The 17,405-nt window shown below is 49.9% G+C and overlaps 1 long non-coding RNA gene across 1 annotated transcript; it reads right to left on the bottom strand.

The window, feature by feature from the left end:
- Window positions 1-2,548: 2,548 nt before the first annotated feature.
- LOC121104360 lies at window positions 2,549-7,816 on the bottom strand. The gene is made up of 4 exons (XR_005836646.1): window positions 7,207-7,816; window positions 5,791-5,889; window positions 5,137-5,237; window positions 2,549-4,967 (listed from the first exon to the last, which is right to left on the bottom strand). It is a non-coding gene; the product is annotated as an uncharacterized LOC121104360 (long non-coding RNA).
- Window positions 7,817-17,405: the final 9,589 nt, after the last annotated feature.

The following is a 17,405-nucleotide window of genomic DNA, read 5'->3' as shown; positions in this document are numbered from 1 at the left end:
ACCTTTCACGCCCCACATGCGTGTTGGCGTAGGCCTGCTTGTGTGGACTGTTGTCCTGCTTCTGCCCTTTGCGCTTTGGGACCTGTGTGTTGCAAAGGCCTGGTGAACTCTCCTCCGGACTCAGTCTGACCGCCAGGCCAGGCTCTGGTGCCCCCACCACCAAGCACGGATGACCGCGGACACCTGGCCCATGTGTTCATGGGTTCAGTAATCAGCATCTTGAGCCCTGGCCTCCCTCAGAACCAAACACCAGAAAAACCCTCCTCTCCTTTCTGGAGAAAGGCCCTGCCGGCTGCTGTCTGGGCTCCAGACTAGCCTCATGCTTTTGTTTCCACCATGGACCCAGCCCGTGCAGTGGGATCTCCTTGACACTATTGGTCTTTGCCCTGACTCTGGCTCAGAATCTCTCTGGACAGCTGTATAGTCTGTGCACTGCACATCCCTCAGTGAAGCTGTTCATATTGTAGTCGGCAAGGTACAGGGCAAGGCCTGAACAGCCACAAACAGCAGCCCTGCTCCATTGCAGTAACCATGCTGAGATCCAGGTGTGTTGTCCCTGGCTTGTTCATGAAAGCTCCTGGCCTTTTCTAGCTGTAAGACAGAGAAGACCTCAGAATCTCTCTGAACCTTGTTTTCCTCCACTGTGAAATGAGAGGCTTGATTGGTTGATTACTAAGCTCAATTACCTAGGCATGCCAACCTGTACCATTTACTTGGTTCTAGAATCTTTCAAACCTACCTGCACAGGTCACAGTGGGTTCTGGCCAATGCGCTTGATCTTATCAGACTTGTGTCAGTGCTCAGCCCCTGGATTCAGGATCACAGCACTGTCCTTCTCCAAATGCAGTCTTAAACCTGCTGTTGCTCCTGGCCCTGTTCTAGCATCTTCCATCCACCCTCACAGGAAGCTCTTCTTCAAGGCCCCAGTAGCAGACATTTATATCCTACCAGCTCATACCTTCCTGATGCACCTGTTATGGAGTGGGGGATATGCGTAGCCTAGTCACAGGCGAGAAGGAGCGGGGAGGGCATGGAGATGGTTGGGAAGATTCGAGACAGCCCAACCGTACTGAATCAGAGAACTCATGGTAGATATTATGGCCTGGAGTCTGTGTCTGGACCACAGAGTGGCTACGCTTGCTCTTGTCAAGGTGATTTCAAGACCAGTAGGTCAGGAGGCCAAGATCTTTGGGGCAGGTGGCCCGCAGTCACACATGTGACCTGCCCCCAGGCCCCACCCTGACAGTGAGATTGCGCAGGGACAACTCCGACGGTGGTGTGCCACTATCCAACAGATACTACACCCTGGCCACCACAGGAAGAAGTGGAGCCAAGGTGAGGATATTCTCCCAATATCATAAGACTCTGGCAAGGATACCAAGCTCAAATGCTCCCCATTATGAACCCTGGGGCTCCAGGGTGCCTGCGGCTGCTCTGCAGAAGCCCATTGAATGAGGCTGGCCTGCATGTGCCTTGTACATGTGGCTGGAGGGTGGCCTGCAGAGGGAGGGGCCGAGAGGCTGGGCAGGGGCACGTAGTCAGGTCAGGGAGTGCCGTGTGCCATATTCGGATTCTATCCTGAGAAGTCACTCAAGGCATTAAGCAAAGGAGGATTCTTTTGAAGGGATCACTGTGGCTGCCCGCCGGAAATGGGTCAGAGAAGGGCCAAAAGGGACACCACGAGGAATTTGGGAGTGTGTGCAATAATACAAAGAGTGGGTGGCTACGGCTGGGACAGAAATCACGTGCATGGGGCAATGGGGTCACCAGATACATCCAACCGGCACATGCAGAGCCCCTTCCCGGAGTCAGGTGCCCAGAGATGGAAGACGTCCGGGGTTGGGGTGCCTTGAGACCAGAGAGGCACTGGCAGAGCCAGGAAGAGGCGAGCCTCGGAGGGAACTGCTCTGTGCCCCAGCAGCGGTAAGGCTGCAAGCAGACATGGAGCTGTCCCCCCACCTACACAGCCTGGGCTGTGCTTCTGCGCTTGTCACAACAGTCAGGGGCCACGCTGATTAAACCAGCATCCTCTCCGCACGGTCTGGACTGGATCGTATCAAGGTAAACAAGATTTTAAGATGTTGCAGTCCAGAGCGCTCAGAAAGGATTCATCTTTCTCCCCTTTGAAATGACGGCAAACTTGCTGGGGGCTGAACAAACCGCATCCGGAGAGGAAGTGATAAAGCTCAGAGGAGCGGTGACAATAACCATGGTGATAATCTTGCAGTTTGGAGGTCGTAAATAAGAGGTGTGCTTACTTTGGAATTGCAACCGAGAAAAGAAAAGTCACAATGACAACAGCAAAGGGGCGGCCATCTCTCCTGGGAGCATCTACAAAGAAAAGGTGGATAAGGAACATTTTCCCGGGGGCTGTATGTAAATCCAAGATTTCCTTTTGACATTACTGTATGAAAGGTCTTCAGTTAAGACGATGAATCATTCAGGGTTTTGGGTTTTTTTTTTAGCTTTTTATTTTGAGGTCATTTTAGATTCACCTGCAGTTGTTAAAATACAATACAGAGAGATCCCATAAACCCTTCCTAGTTCCACCAGTAGTAACCCTCTGCAGGGTTAGAGCATAACATCTCAACCAGGAAATGGACATGGACACAATGATTCAGTTGGGAGGTGCTATATTGTTACTTCTGAAAATATAAAAATAGAAAACTTTTGTATTAAAAAAAAACACCGTAAAATTAAATTACAAGATAACCAGACAGGGAGAAAAATGTTTTTACCTTAATCCTAGTAAGGAGTTTTTGTCCATAGAACGGGCATGTTTATAAGAAAAATGTGAAGTGGCCCCTAGAAATATTTTGATAGCCTGTAGAATTATAATCAGAATGAACACAATACAGTAATATCTAAGGAAATTTATGAAGCATCATTGGATGCATTTACTTTACTTAAAGAACCTTTAAGTTTCTTTAGAGGTATTACTGTTTATCTCCTTTCTGAAATCTTTCATTATTCTCTTTTATATCTAGGAACCCACCAGTTCCTTCTAATATATTACGTTGTAAATATCTTGTGTCTTTTCGCTGATTCATTCATTTCACAAATATTTATTCATATTCAATTCAAATAACTGCTATGGCCAGTTATTTTTCCAGGGTTCGGAAAACAGGAGCGATCAAAAAGTCCTTTGATCAAAAAAGCTGACATTCTAATTAGTCCCCTGCCCCCATTTCATCTCAACTATGATGGCCTTGTTTCAGATTCCATCACCTTCCAGAAGGACCACTGTAGAAGCTTCTGAATCCAGCAGTCTCCATATAGTCTTTCCCCCACCTCTGTGTTCATTCTCTGCACTGCTGATCCTTCTTGAAAATGTCTCATTTCAATTGTGGCCCTAACTTATCAATAACTTTTTTTCTTCTTCTTCTTCTTCTCCAAAAAGACACATCTGGTTATGCAACATTCTCACTGGAAATCCAGTGTTCCGTGGCTCCTGCCCCGCTCTGTACAGAACCAGTTCTAAACACCTTTGCAGCCCCTAGTGGTCCAGCCCCTATTTCCTGTCCACATCCTCATCCACCCACCTTCTCTCCAGCCCACCAGCTGGCTCAGACCTCCCATCTTTGCACACGGTCCTTCTTGGACTAGTGTCCTCCCTTGGCTATTCCTCCTAAAACAGTCCTGCTCATTAACCTTTTAGTCTAAACATGACCTTCTCTGCTGAATGAAGTAGAGTAAATTCCACCTAGTGGGAGATTTTATTTACTTGGAGATCACCAAGTAACTACCTATTGATTGGGTTTATGCGCTGCCACTCAGTTTATTATGAACGAAGAGGTATGTTTGTTTCCCATTGTTGGTATCTTCACGCCCTTGATCCTGTTACCATGTAGCAACAGTGATTCCCTTGGTGGTGCAGAGAAAGCACTTAGCATTTTCCATTTGTTTTATCAATCCTTTTTTTTCCACCCTGAAGATAAAAGTCATTTGAAAATTAGGAAAGTATAAAGAACACCAAATGTGAGATATAACACTGCAAGGTTTGGGTGTATTTTATTCACTTTCCCTGGTATTTTTATTTACTATTGATTATATATACTTGGTTTTTTTCCCACATTTATTAGAATGCTTTGAGCTTTTGACACAAACTGCTAAATTTATTCTCAAGAAGATGGTTCATTAGATTAAAAAATGCACGGTTTATCTGCATCTTTACAAACTAGTATTTCTAGGTCAGGAGGCAAAAATTGGTCTTTATCTTCAACTTTGCTTTTCTTTGATTCTTAGTAAGATAGACTAAATTGTCGTTTGTTGGTAAGCTTCTTTTCTTTTCCCATTGACTTAATGGAATATTCTAGCTTTTCTCGTTGACTTGTATGAATGATTTATTTATTGATATTTAAAACCCTTTCTCATTATTGTGTATTTAAAATCCATTTTAAGCCTATAACTGGCTGTCCATTCTTTTGAGATGTTTGACATGTAATTTTTATATGCATTCAAATCCATCTTTTCCTTTGATTGCCTTTCATTGAGTTTAAACTTAGAAAGTCCTTTCTCCATCCAGAAACCAAGGAGCTATTTTTTCCCCCTATTTTTTTTAAAATAACTGAGCTGTGATCAATCTGCAGTTTATTTTGGTGTGTGGTAAAGTTGGAAGCGGACATTTTCCCCAAATATCTTGCCATCTATGGTGTCATCCTTGATTGAGAAATCTTTCATTTCCCATTGATGAGTGACACCTCATTTCACATATGTTAAATACTGATCAGTTTCTGGCCGTTCGCTGTTCATTGACCGGCTGCTGCTTCTTACGTGGGTGACGCTCAGGTCCCCTTGTTTGGGGTTTCTCCCACGGTATAAAATCTGGTAGACCAGGTTCTCCTTCATTTTTCTTTCCGCAGAAGATCTTCTTAGGTATGTCCCCTTATTTACTCTTCCAGTTTCAATTGGGAAAGGTATTCACTTTAAAATCTAGCATTTTCCAGGGCGAGACATGGCTGCTCCTTCTGAAAACAAAAATATTTTCAGCTCAATTTTTAGTTTTATTTATGTGTTCCCTTTTATTTATTATTAAGAATATTTCTGGCTATTCCATTTGTGGGTACTATTATAAGCGGGATTTTTTAAGTTATATTTTTAACTGGTTAAATGCTTTTAAACAAAAAAGTTACTTACTTTGGTGTGCTTACAGTGATTTTGGTTATTGTATTAACTTCTCCTATTACTTCATCAAAGAGTCAGTGATCTCTTGAGTCTCTGTGTATAGCTGGAAGAAACTGAGGGTGGAGGACTGGTATACCCCCGGGGCCAGGCAGAGAGCATTCCATCCACATAAAGTTCAAACCCAAGCAAAGCTGGTGGATAGTGCCAGAGGTCAGGATGGAGGTCAACTCTGGGGAGAAGGAAAGGCGATGACAGAGAGGAGGCATCTGTGGGGACTCTGTGGTCCTGGAGTTGTTCTGGGAGGTGATTACACGAGTGTGCTCCATGTACAAAAATTCACTGGACTGTCCACGTACGATTTGTGAACTTTTACATGTATCTGTCTGTAGCGGGGTGAACAGTGGTCCTCAAAAAGATGCGTCTAAGTCCTAACCCCCCAGGGAGCTGTCAATGTGACCTTATTTGGAAAATGGGTCTTGGCTGATGTAATGACGTTAAAAATCTTGAGGTCATTCTGGATTAGGGTGGGCTCTAAATCTGGTAACTAGTGTCCATTTAAAAAGAGGGAAAAACCAGGCACACAGAAGAGAGGGTGATGTGAGAAGGAGACAGGGATGGGAGTGATGCGTCCACAAGCCCAGTTGCACCGAGAACACGGGTGACTACCTGAAGCTAGAAAGAAGCGAGGAAGGGTCTTCCCCCAGAGCTTTCAGAGGGAGCGTGGCCCCGCCGAACACCTTGGCTTCAGACTGCCAGCTTCCAGAGCTGTAAAAGGATAAATATCTGGTTGTAGTAATTTGTTACGCCAGCCGAGGAAGGTAAAACAACACCATACTTTAATAAATTTTTACTTAAACAAACAAACACAAAACACATTAAAGCCAACAAGGATCAGTGTTGGCAGGGATGTGGGAACAGGTGCTCTGAGGCATGGTGATTGGGAGCTCTTTGGGGGATCCATGAAATTATTGATCTCAGCATCAAACACATTCTTTCACTTTATTGCATTCACAGGATAACGAGGCACAACTTCCACAAAGATTTCACTCCCACATGGACTCACCCCGGGCATTGAGGACACCCCCCGTCTGACACCAGAGGCTGCTCTTGCTGTGCTGGGCTGCAGTCCTGCCCCGGTTTTGGTTCTTCTCTCGCTCTTTTGCTCTTCAAGGTCACGGCCCCAGGGGCTTACATTAGCCGTTGAGTTCCTCCATCCTCTGCCTGATACGGTCACGGGCCAGCCCTGCCTCCTGCCCCCACCTCCCGCCAGGCAGAGTTCCTGTTACGGACTGAAGGCTTGTGCGCCCCCCCCCCCCATACGTATGTTGAAGTCCTAACTTCCGTGGGAGTTATGTGGAAGTGGGACCTTTGGGAGGTGATTAGAATTAGGGGAGGTCACGAGAGCTGTCATGATGGGCTCGGCCCTTATAAGAAGAGACAGGAGGTCTAACCCCTACCACCCCCCCCAGCACATAAAGAAGAGGCCATTTGCCAGCCCTCATCTAGGACAGGCTCTGCACTTCCAGCCCCCAGAACTGTGACAAGCAAATGCCTGTCGTGTAGACCCCTCAGTCTGTGGGACTTTGTTACAGTGATTCATGCTCACCAGGACAGCCCCCGAGCCCCGTCCATCAGTCGAGAGGGGGGCCGTTCCCTGAGAGACTCCTGTCTGGGGAAGAAGCTTCGGTGTTCTATTGCTCTCCCGGCTGAGCCCCATGGCATCACCCCGGATGCACTTCCTGCCCCTTGGGCAGCCCTGCTTCCCTCTGTTCCCATGACCGGGGACTTCATTCTGACCTTCTGCTCCCCACCTGGACCGGGCCGTCCTCCCAGCCTTCTGTCCTTCAGCCTCTGCCAGGGGATCCTTTAAAACCAGGGGTCTCATCAAGCCTTTCAGTCATTACCTTAATGGTCTTTTCTTGTTTGTAATTGCGTGTTTACATGCTGACCTCTTGAATGCCCATCTCTGCTCCACCCCCCTCTAACACACTCCCACACACCCACCCACCCACCCCTCACCCCCCACCCCTGCACACAGCTTTGATGGCAGAGACCACAGCCCAGCTCCGAGCGATCACCCACCTGCCTCAGGAAAGTCAGGCCCGAGAAACCAGCCCAGCTGGAGATGCCCACATGCGGCCATCGAGAGGAAGTCATCTTGCTGTGACCCGGGCCTGTTTCCCGAGGCTGGTCTCCCTCCACTGTGCTCCGTTCAGCCAACGCTGTGCTGTCACCACGGGCCAGTCCCGCGGATGTGCCTCCAGGCCTGTGCCCAGCACGGGCTCCACGTCGCTCTCTCCTCCTCGCCCACCTGGCTCCCACCTCTTTCTCCTGCTAGATTCTTCCGTCTCGTCGTCTCGCACAGGAAGCTGTCTGGTCTCTGGAGGCAGAACGAGGTGCTCCCTCTTCCACCCTTCCTTGGCACGGCTCTCCTTGCTCTGTGTGAGGCTGGAACTCTATCTACCCCGTTGGACTGTGAGCCCAGGCGGTGTCCCCGGTGCCCCGCACGCCCCCAGACCAGGAGCCTTGCTGGCAGGTGTGCTTTGTGAACGAATGAATGTCAGATTCACCCGGATTTCTACGGTCTGCCCGCCTCCCTGAGCCTGCTCTGCGGTCTCCCCTGCCAGCCTCCACCTGTGTGTCCTCGGCGTTCAGATTCATGTTAACAAGACTTCGCATTTCCTCAAACATTTCTCATTCATCAGACAAACATGAGTCATGTGTTTATGAAGGAGGTCGTAGCACACGAGCTCTGAGGACTGAGAGCTTGGGTTTGGTCGCAACTCCCCCTTGACCACATATGTGCTCTGGGAAAGTCACGCACCATCCCCATGCTTCAGATGGGTCCCCTGCGCGCGGGCTGGTGACAACAGCCCAGCTCCTAGAGTGTCCGTGAAGGGTAAATACAATCACATCTGCAAAGCGTTCAGCACAGGTCAGCAGCTCGTGGTCCCGACTTACGAGGCACGGAGTCAGTTCCAGGTAAACGTTCTTGGGTCGCTACAGAGACAAGACACAAGATGACCATCTGTCCCCAGAAGAGCTCTGTGTGCTTCCGGCGAAGCCAGGTCCTCTCCAGCCAGGATAGGTACGGCGTCCATTCTAGTGGTGACAATAGTATCTTAGCGGAGTGGCTGCCTGCTGAGACAACAGGCAGGTCCCAGAGGAGGTGCTCCCATCGCCCTTCGAGAGAACCTGCTACGTGTAGACCATAGCTAGACCCTGCTCAGGAGACACACACCTGCCACGCTGCAGCCTTGGGCTCCCCGCAGCGTGAGCTCCATTCCCAAGGTGGGCTCGGCCGATGACTAAACATGTGCCAGGGACCAGAGCTGGCCGTGCCTCTGCTGGGCACCATTGCCCAGGAACCCAGCAGGTGAGGCTGCAGTCCAAGGTCCTCCTTATATCTTCCTTCCTCCCTTCCTTCCTTCCTTCCTGCCTTCCTTCCTTCCTTCCCTCTTTTCCCAGGTGTTAGACCTGCATCAATCCAAAGGCTCTCCCCACCTTCCTGACCCTCTCTATCTATCATAACCTCTCATAAATCTCTCATCTGCCTAGTCCCATCCTGGCTTCTGCTTCTTCAAGGACTCAAACAGACAAATCCCCTTTGCCCCGATTTGTGAGTTGAGTATCTGTTCATGAACCTGTAGCCGTCCCCCTCAGATGTCACGAACCCCTGGCACACAGAAGCAGAAGCCTTGCCTGTCCCCAGAGAGGTGCCCGCAGCTTGAATTAGCAGTCCTTGTACCTAGACTAACACACCGTCTCATTGTCACACAAAGGGATAGTTTCACAAAACTCGAATGTCGAAGTTAATTAACAAATGTTTCAAACTCATATTTCCTAAGGAGAGGCTGCATTTCCATGTGTTACCCCAGTTCCTTCCTGGACATCTCTGCCACGTCCGTCCCTTACAACCTGCACCCACATGCGGGGATCAGTCAGCAGATGCCCACGCCAGGCCTGCCAGCCACGTGGTGCCAGTCCCCTGAGCCACACACAGAGACTGCTCCGGAAGGGGACAGCATGAAAATCTCCGAGGGGATGGTGTGCTCACAGACCTGGTAAGTGAGGTCTGAAGCTCTGATGATTGGCCTACGACCCATTTAAAGACCAGTGGTAATCAAATCATCGTGTTCTACACCTGAAGTGTAAGCAGTGATGTGTATTAATCATTTCCCAATAAAACTAGGGAAAAAAAAAAAAGACCAATGAAGTCCACACTGCCACAGACACCACATACCTACAGAGAGACAACAGTGAGGCCAGGACGGTAGAGCAGACCCGAAAGGAATCCCAAAGGGACCCTGATAATGGCCTGCTCAGATCTACTGAACAGCAGGTGGAAAGGGACAAAAGAGTTGGGATTTTTATCTGCACTTTGACTTAATAAGTACTCCTAATCTCCCAGTGTCATTGCCTAAATTATAAAATGAGTTTCTGAGCTAAAAGAAATGATGATAAATATGTTTCCAACAAACCAATACTCTGACCTAGTCTTGCATGTCTAATGGCAGGAAGCAGTGGACTGAACCGCCATCCACCCCAGAGCAGCCTGACCAGCTGCCAGACGTCGTCCATGGTGATTCCCCATCTCTCTCCACTCGCATCTCTTGGTCTTTCTGTAACGGCTTCTTCCCTGCTGGCTACTGCTTGACGTCTTCCCTGGAGGCCAATATGGCCAACAGCGTTTGAATGTCAGGTGGGTCTCTGCTTTACTGAGCTGATTCCACTGGGCCACCTGCGGTCCTGTCCTGACACCAAAAGGCTGAATTTCTCAGCAATAAAAGCCCTCATCTGCTCTTGAAGACTTATTTATTCATTCATTATTTTTTAATTCAGACATTCGCTCAGCAAATATTTTTATAGCACCTAATGTGTAGGGGTTCTGTAGAAACAGAGAAATTAGCCATAAAAATTAAATAGAAAAATGCATCCAGCTGGAAATTAAAATAGCATGTTCCTAACAGCTAATAGCCACTATGCTAAGAAGCATATAAAAAGGGTGTTTCTCACTAGAAGGCAAGGAAATAAATGCACGTTAAAATAACAATGAATTGACATTTTCACTTGTCAAGGATTAAAATAAAATAATAAAACTCATTGTTGGTGAAGATATAGTAATTTAGGCAATTACTATCCACTGTGGGAGACCCAATATCAAATCAGGTGTGGCAGGCTAATTTAGTGAGATATTAATTTGTGTTTTTCGTACTGAGTTTTTCCTTTCTCCTTCAAAGAAAGTAGTTGGACTATATTAATGTCCTATTGCTACATAACAAATACACAGCCTAAGACAAAACCCATTTCATAGTTCACAGTTCTGTGGTCAGAAGCCCAGGCAGGGTTCAGCTGGGTTCTCTGTTCAGGGTCATACGGGACTGACATGAGGTGGCTGCCAGTGTGGGTTCATTTCTGGTGGCTCTGGGAGACAACCCACCTGCAAGTCCGTTCAGGTTAGTGGTGGAATTCAGCTCCTTGGGGTTGTAGGACTGAGGTCCCTGCTTCCCTGATGGTCATCAGCCAGGGACCATTCCTGTCTCTTAGAGGTTGCCTGTATTCCTTGCCATGTGGCCCCCTCCATCTCCAGAGCCAGGATTTGTACCCCCCCCCAACACACACACATATAGGGTCCTTCTCATGCTGTTTCTAGGAAGGTCCTAGTTTCCTCTAAGGACTCATCTGATTGGGTCAGGCCCAATTATTGAAAAGACATAAAATAATAACCTGAATAAATGGCATGATAAGTAAGACAAACAATGAGTTTTAGGGTGAGATTTGCACCGTATTTTTATGGCAGAAGGATCACTGATACACTGACTTTCCTACACGTAAGATAAAGATAGTCTGGCCCCAAATTCTGGACCTAACCAGGAAGCTGGCAAAGGTGGTGCAGGCTTGTTACTATCATGTGGAATGGTTGTTTCTTTTTCCCTCTGCCTGTCTCTAGAGTTAATCCCACCTGTATCTCTCAATTGTCCCCCCCCCCCCGACACACACACGCAGACACACACACACCCTTGTCCAGACAGATCGAGAAGGACTGGCAACTTGACCGGCTGGCCACATTTGGAAGGTTTCCAGCCCCTGCTATAAATCCCAAAGGCCCCATGCAGCCAAATCAGAGGCTCAGCATATTTCCGCACGCCCTAGCCGCAGAGGCTCAACTTTTCGATCTACAGACGCAGGAGCTGTGGAGAAAGGGGAAGTCGAGGGCTGCAGCCTCATGTGGGGAGCCCAGCTAGGAAGGCATTTAGCAACCACAGGTCAGAGCTGAAGGACTACATCTCCTTCTCACTTCCTCACAAGGAAAGGAACCGAGCTCTGTGACGTTGGTGCCGGTGATGTCGGGGCTGGGGTTTCTAGCAGGTGTCATAGCAAGAAAACCAAGGCATTTTCACTTTGGATTTGGCATCCTTCTCCTGAGGGCACGCGGCTCTAATTTCCAGCTCTGACTTCGGCCCTTTGCTCAATGATCCTAGTAAGAGCTCTCTTTGTGCTTCTGCCCCCACCCTGCACAAGTATATGCACACACAATCCACGTGTGCACACGTAGACACACACCAGTTACAGACATACGCAAACGTGCAACGGCAGATAGACACCCGGTAACACACAGACGTTCGCTTCAGCAAACGTACCACACACAGGCGCGCACCTGCCAACTCATCAGATGCAGACTGCCACGTCCATCCACATCCACATGTTCCCATCAAGGCAAATACACCTTCTGTCGAGCACAGACACACACACACAGATACGCAGTGTTCACACGCACGCGCAGACACACAACTTCTTGGCAGAAATTCCAACCCACATGTCCCGTCGGCTGGGCTTGTGGATTTTATTTCCCAACTGTTTGTTGACCCTTTCCTTATTTTCCTTCGGAGTTAGGTAATTATAGTTCAAAAGAAGTAAAAACTGCCAGGCAAGCAGAGCCACCGACCGGGGGCAGGGAGCCTAATGCCAGCCCTCAGCAGGACCCAGGGCAGGGCGCTGTGCGGACACAACTCTGGGTTTCCATTGTGAACCCCCGTGGGCTGTCTGGGTTTTCTTCATGGTGCTAGAAGCTGAGTGGACCCCACACCCCCGCGGCCGGGGCACTGGCGGTGTTGAAAACCCCGCGGGCGAGGAGCCGGGTTCCCGTCACCGGGCACAGCACCGCTCTGCCTCGCACCCCACGACCTGTCTGTGGAGGGTGGCTTTTCCGCGCTGGGGTTGCCCTGTGGCGACGGGATATGGTCCGTGGCCCCCACGCTGTTGAGATGCAGCAGTCTGGGCGTCAGCGTGGCACTTCCCGATCACGGGGAGGACAGCACCTGTCCTCTGTGCTTCGACTGGGCGCGGCTTCACTCGGATTTGGAAATTCAAACAATCAGGGGTAGTTTTACGTGAAATTTCTGTCTGTAAGCACAAGAGGGCGGTTGGTGGAGCCCCCGTGTCCCTGGGTGGCCCCAGGAGCGGTACCCTGCAGGTCCCTCTGCCGCCCCTCTGGGCTTGGGCAGAGCTCCCGGAGGACAGCTTCTGTGACAGCTGTGCTCTCTCGGGGGAAGGTGCACTCGTGACTGATTTTGCGGAGGCAGTGGCCAGGGCTCTACCTGTGAACGTGAGGGTACGCTGGAGGAATGTGCAGGCACCCGGGATCCCGTCTCTCCTCCCAGGGCCTTGTAGAGCCTACACATGGCCTGCCTCCTTCCCAGGACCTCCCCTCGTGCCACGGCCCCCAGATCCCAGCCCAGGAAGACAGCTGGGCGAGTTTAACCCTCCCTGTCTCCCCCTCTGCAGCCGAGCACCCAGGACCCGCAGGGGCCTGCTCTTTTCCCGGCTCCTTCATGCCAGTGCCGGGGCTGGTGGAGGCCAGCGGCACCCCGAGCTCCCAGGCCTCTTCCAGCAGATCTCCATCCTGCAGGACCGGCTACTGCATCCTTACCACGGCTGCTTGGAGTCAGGGAAGGAACCACCTAAATATCTCCTTAAGAATCCTAAAACTCCCTTGCTGGAAACATGTGGGTCCCTGCCCCATATTTTTTAATCTGGCTTAGGAACCAATGCCTCCAGATGTCTATTCTGGAAGTGTCCTTCGGGGAGGGGACCCGGGGAGGCAGGTGAGGCACCCCAGAAGCGGAATCAGAAGAGGTGCTCTCTCTCAGGTGGGGGCAGGGCAGGGTCCTGACCCTGAGGTGGAGGTCCCCGAAGCCTCTCACGCCCCCGCGCCTCACCTAGTCCCCACCATGGTGCTGTCCAGACCCCCCCAGGTCCGTTAGGGGGTGTCTGAGGGTGAGGGGTTTGATGTCAAAGTAGACTTGTATCTTCTCTTCTTCAAGAGGACAGAAGAACCCCTCAGAACAGAAGCCACACAGATTCTTAAAAAACTGAATGCGGTTACCAGACAACCCAGCGACTGCACAGCGACGCCTTGGGCATTCGTCCGAGGGGCGTGAAGTCCCAGACGTCCTTCAGGGGGTGAATGGCTAAAGAAAGGGAGGCACATCCGTCCCCTGGATGATAAAAGGAATGAACCAGAGATGCATTCAACACCTCAAACAGTGGGTCTCCAGGGAAATTCGCTGGGCGAGAACGCATCCCAGAAGGTTGCATACTCTGGTTCCCTGGTGAAGTGACTAACTTACAGGAATTGCAGAGATTCGGGGATGCCAGGGGTTGGGGGCTAGGAGGGGCCAGCTGTAGTCATAACAGGGTCACCTGCGGGGCCCTGGTGGCGTTGGAGCCACTGAGTGTCTTGACTCTGGCGGTAGATGCCTGAGCCCACACGTGTGGTTAAGGTCGATGGGACCAAACCACGCGCACGAGTGCAAGTGACACTGGGGACCGGACATAGAACCTGCGCGTGGGGTCAACGTCACGGTCGGGCTGTGAGATCGAAGCACGGTATTGCGGGGGCCACCTCTGCGGAAACTGAGGAAAGGGTGGGTGGGATCTCTGCATCGTGTCTTACAACTGCATGTGAATCTACGATGGCCACAAAATAAAAGTTTAATTTTAACAAAGAGGAAGCCACAGGGGCGCCTGGGTGGCTCAGTGGGTTAAGGGTCTGCCTTCTGCTCAGGTCATGATCTCAGGGTCCTGGGATGGAGCCCCACGTCCGGCTCCCTGCTCAGTGGGGACCCTGCTTCTCCCTCTCCTTCTGCCCCTTCCTTTGCTCTCTCTCTCTCAAATAAATAAATAAATAAATAAATAAATAAAATCTGAAAAAAAAAGAGGTAGCCACAGGTCTACCACCTTGCTCTGGGCTCCCTGGTAAGCCTGCACGCCTCGGGGCTCTTGTATCTTTCTTCTTTGGATTTTCTTTGTCTCCTTAAATGAGTGAGTTTGCTTTGTCCGCTATTGCCGGGTTGTGACCTGGTGTTCCCTGAAGCGGGACGTTAGTGACCACCCAGGAGTTATTCACGCTGCAAGCACAGGTAAGAGGTGTCCTCACCTGGTTTCCTGCTCAGAACATCCTCGGCTCCTACCTGTCAGGGAGACAGGAGGTCGAGCTTTTCTAGAGTCACTATTCCTTCCACAAACATCTCCTGGGCCCCGACATATGGTCCATCATTGTGTTAAACCTTAGGGGTGGACTGCTGGAGTACAGAGGCCTGACTCACGGACCCTTTGCTCAGGGATCCAGAGCAGAGGAGAGATAAATAAGCAGTCAGGAAATTATTTCACCACACAGTACTTACTGCCACAGAGGTGAGCACAGGGATGGAGCTCTAACCTCTAATCTGTGATGGTAGCCTTCCTGGAAGAGGAGACAAGGCTGATTCTGTAGGGATAGAGCAGACAGTGTCAGGTGAAGCCGCAGCGTCACATTCACTGGGCTTCCCTGTCTCTGCTGACTCACCTTAACATTCCTGCCTCCTGGCATCTTCAGAGTAACGGAGAGCCCCTCCTGTCCCCAGTGCCACACACGCAGACCAGCACTGTCGCTTAGCACCAAACAGCACAGGCCCTGGCGTGCTGTGTCTTGGGTTCGGCACACTCAGTACCAGAAACAGTGAAACCGAGGATAACGGCTCAAAGGGACCGCTGAGGATTCCAGCCAGGAAGGCAGGAGCTAGTGAGAGCTGAGAGCGTAGGTGAGCAGGACAGCATGAAGAGATTTTAGCTTGATCGTCTTGTCCCCCTGCTCAGTGGGGCAAGTCAGCCAGTCTTTCCAACCGGTGCCCACCAAGCATAAAAATAATCACGACTATCAGAGCCTTCCACATGTCGTTTCATGAATCTGCCCCGCGCCATCCCTCCTTCTTTTTTTTTTTTTAAAGATGACTTTATTTTTTTTAATTTTTTTAAAGATTTTACTTATTTATTCGACAGAGATAGAGACAGCCAGCGAGAGAGGGAACACAAGCAGGGGGAGTGGGAGAGGAAGAAGCAGGCTCCCAGCAGAGAAGCCTGATGTGGGGCTTGATCCCAGAACGCCGGGATCACGCCCTGAGCTGAAGGCAGACGCTTAACTGCTGTGCCACCCAGGCGCCCCGCCATCTCTCCTTCTGACTCTGATAGCAGTACTTGCAGTTGTGGAAGGATGTCTTGAGGTATCTAAGGTCTACTTGACATCACTGGTCCCTTATGCCACAACAGTCACCAGTAAGCTCAGGATGTCTTGGAATTTTCCAGATCAGTAGTTCTCAAGCTTGCATGCACATCAGAACCACCTGGAGGGCTCGTGAAAACAGCGATGTCTGGGCTCTGATCCCAGAGCTTCCGATTCAGTAGGAGTGGGGCGGAGCCCAGGTAACCGGGTGATGCTGAGGCTCTGAGGACCATACTCTGAGAACCACCGTTGTAGCAATTCCTAAGGGCATAGGGGATCCACCTGACACCATCTCCCAGACGTCCCGCATAGTCAGAAGAGGAATAAGGATGGTACAGGGACCAGTAGAATCCCTAAAAGCATTTGTCAACACCTGATTCACCCCTCTCCATGATGTCACATCCACAATCAACAGGGTTTTTAAAAATAATAATATTTCTTTATTATGTTAGTCACCATACAGTACATCCCTAGTTTTTGATGTAAAGTTCCATGATTCATTATTGTGTATAACACCCAGTGCACCATGTAATATGTGCCCTCCTTACTACCCATCACCAGCCTATCCCATTCCCCCGCTCCTCCCCCTGAAGCCCTCAGTTTGTTTATTAACCACTGGAGCAGAGGACAGGAATGAGAACTCTAAATAGAAGTGGGATGACTGGGTTTTAATCCAGACTCGGCTACTTGCTTGCTGGTTGATTTCAGGAAAGTGGCATACACTCTGTCATTCTTTGGTTTTCTTAGCTTAGAATCCCCTCCATCACATGAGGCTCTTAATAGGATGAAATGAAATAAGACACATGGAAGATGTTTTTAAAAATACAAGGTCTACTCTGGTTTGGTTTCTGTTCAACTACAACAAAACAAAACCCTAGAAACTTGACACTCAAAACCTTAGTTTCATGACCTCAAACTTGACAATCCCACTGGAGTGAGGCACCAGAGAAGACCCAAGAGCAGGGGTGCACAGGGACATGAGCTGGCAGACAAACCCTCATTCTCAGCCTTTGGTAAGAAACATCAAGTATGGGGCGCCTGGGTGGCTCAGTCGTTAAGCATCTGCCTTCGGCTCAGGGCGTGATCCCAGAGTCCCGGGATCAAGCCCCACATCAGGCTCCTCTGTTAGGAGCCTGCTTCTTCCTCTCCCACTCCCCCTGTCTGTGTTCCCTGTCTTGCTGGCTGTCTCTCTCTCTTTCTGTGTCAAATAAATAAATAAAATCTTTAAATAAAAAAAGAAAAGAAAAGAAACATCGAGGATGCCCAACGAAGATCCTTGGGTGGCTCGGTGGAGGGTGAACATACGAAGAGGAACCTCGGAGCAGGGTACGTGTTACGATGCAGGCATCATAACATTTGACAGTTGAGGTGACATTTCTCAAAAATCAGCAGGTGCTAACCTGCAGGGCAAGGTTCAAGGGCTTTGCAAACCCCTCCCAACCCATTTCAAAGCACCGGTGCGTTTCCTGGCCTGGAGGCTAGATACTAACCAGACAGGGGTTGTGGAAACGAGCCTGGTGACTGACGCTGGGTCTGCACCAAACTAGGAAACCCAAAATCCTTCCGACTAAGAACAGAACTGGGGCCAAGCTGAGCCTGAACTCGCCAAAGATCCGGGCGCCGGGGTATGACAGATCAGGGTAATGAGCCCCCTCCTTCACCCTCCTTATCATACCCTTTGCCGCATGGCTATGCGGTAACCCCTCCCCCAAAAAGCCAGAGTCTATTTCTCCACCTCGGA

This window comes from Ursus maritimus, unplaced genomic scaffold (genome assembly GCF_017311325.1).
Source record: "Ursus maritimus isolate PB19 unplaced genomic scaffold, ASM1731132v1 scaffold_1, whole genome shotgun sequence".
Classification (NCBI taxonomy): domain Eukaryota; kingdom Metazoa; phylum Chordata; class Mammalia; order Carnivora; family Ursidae; genus Ursus; species Ursus maritimus.
The sequence above is the reverse complement of the archived record's forward strand: the minus strand, read 5'-3'. Positions and strand labels throughout refer to the sequence as shown.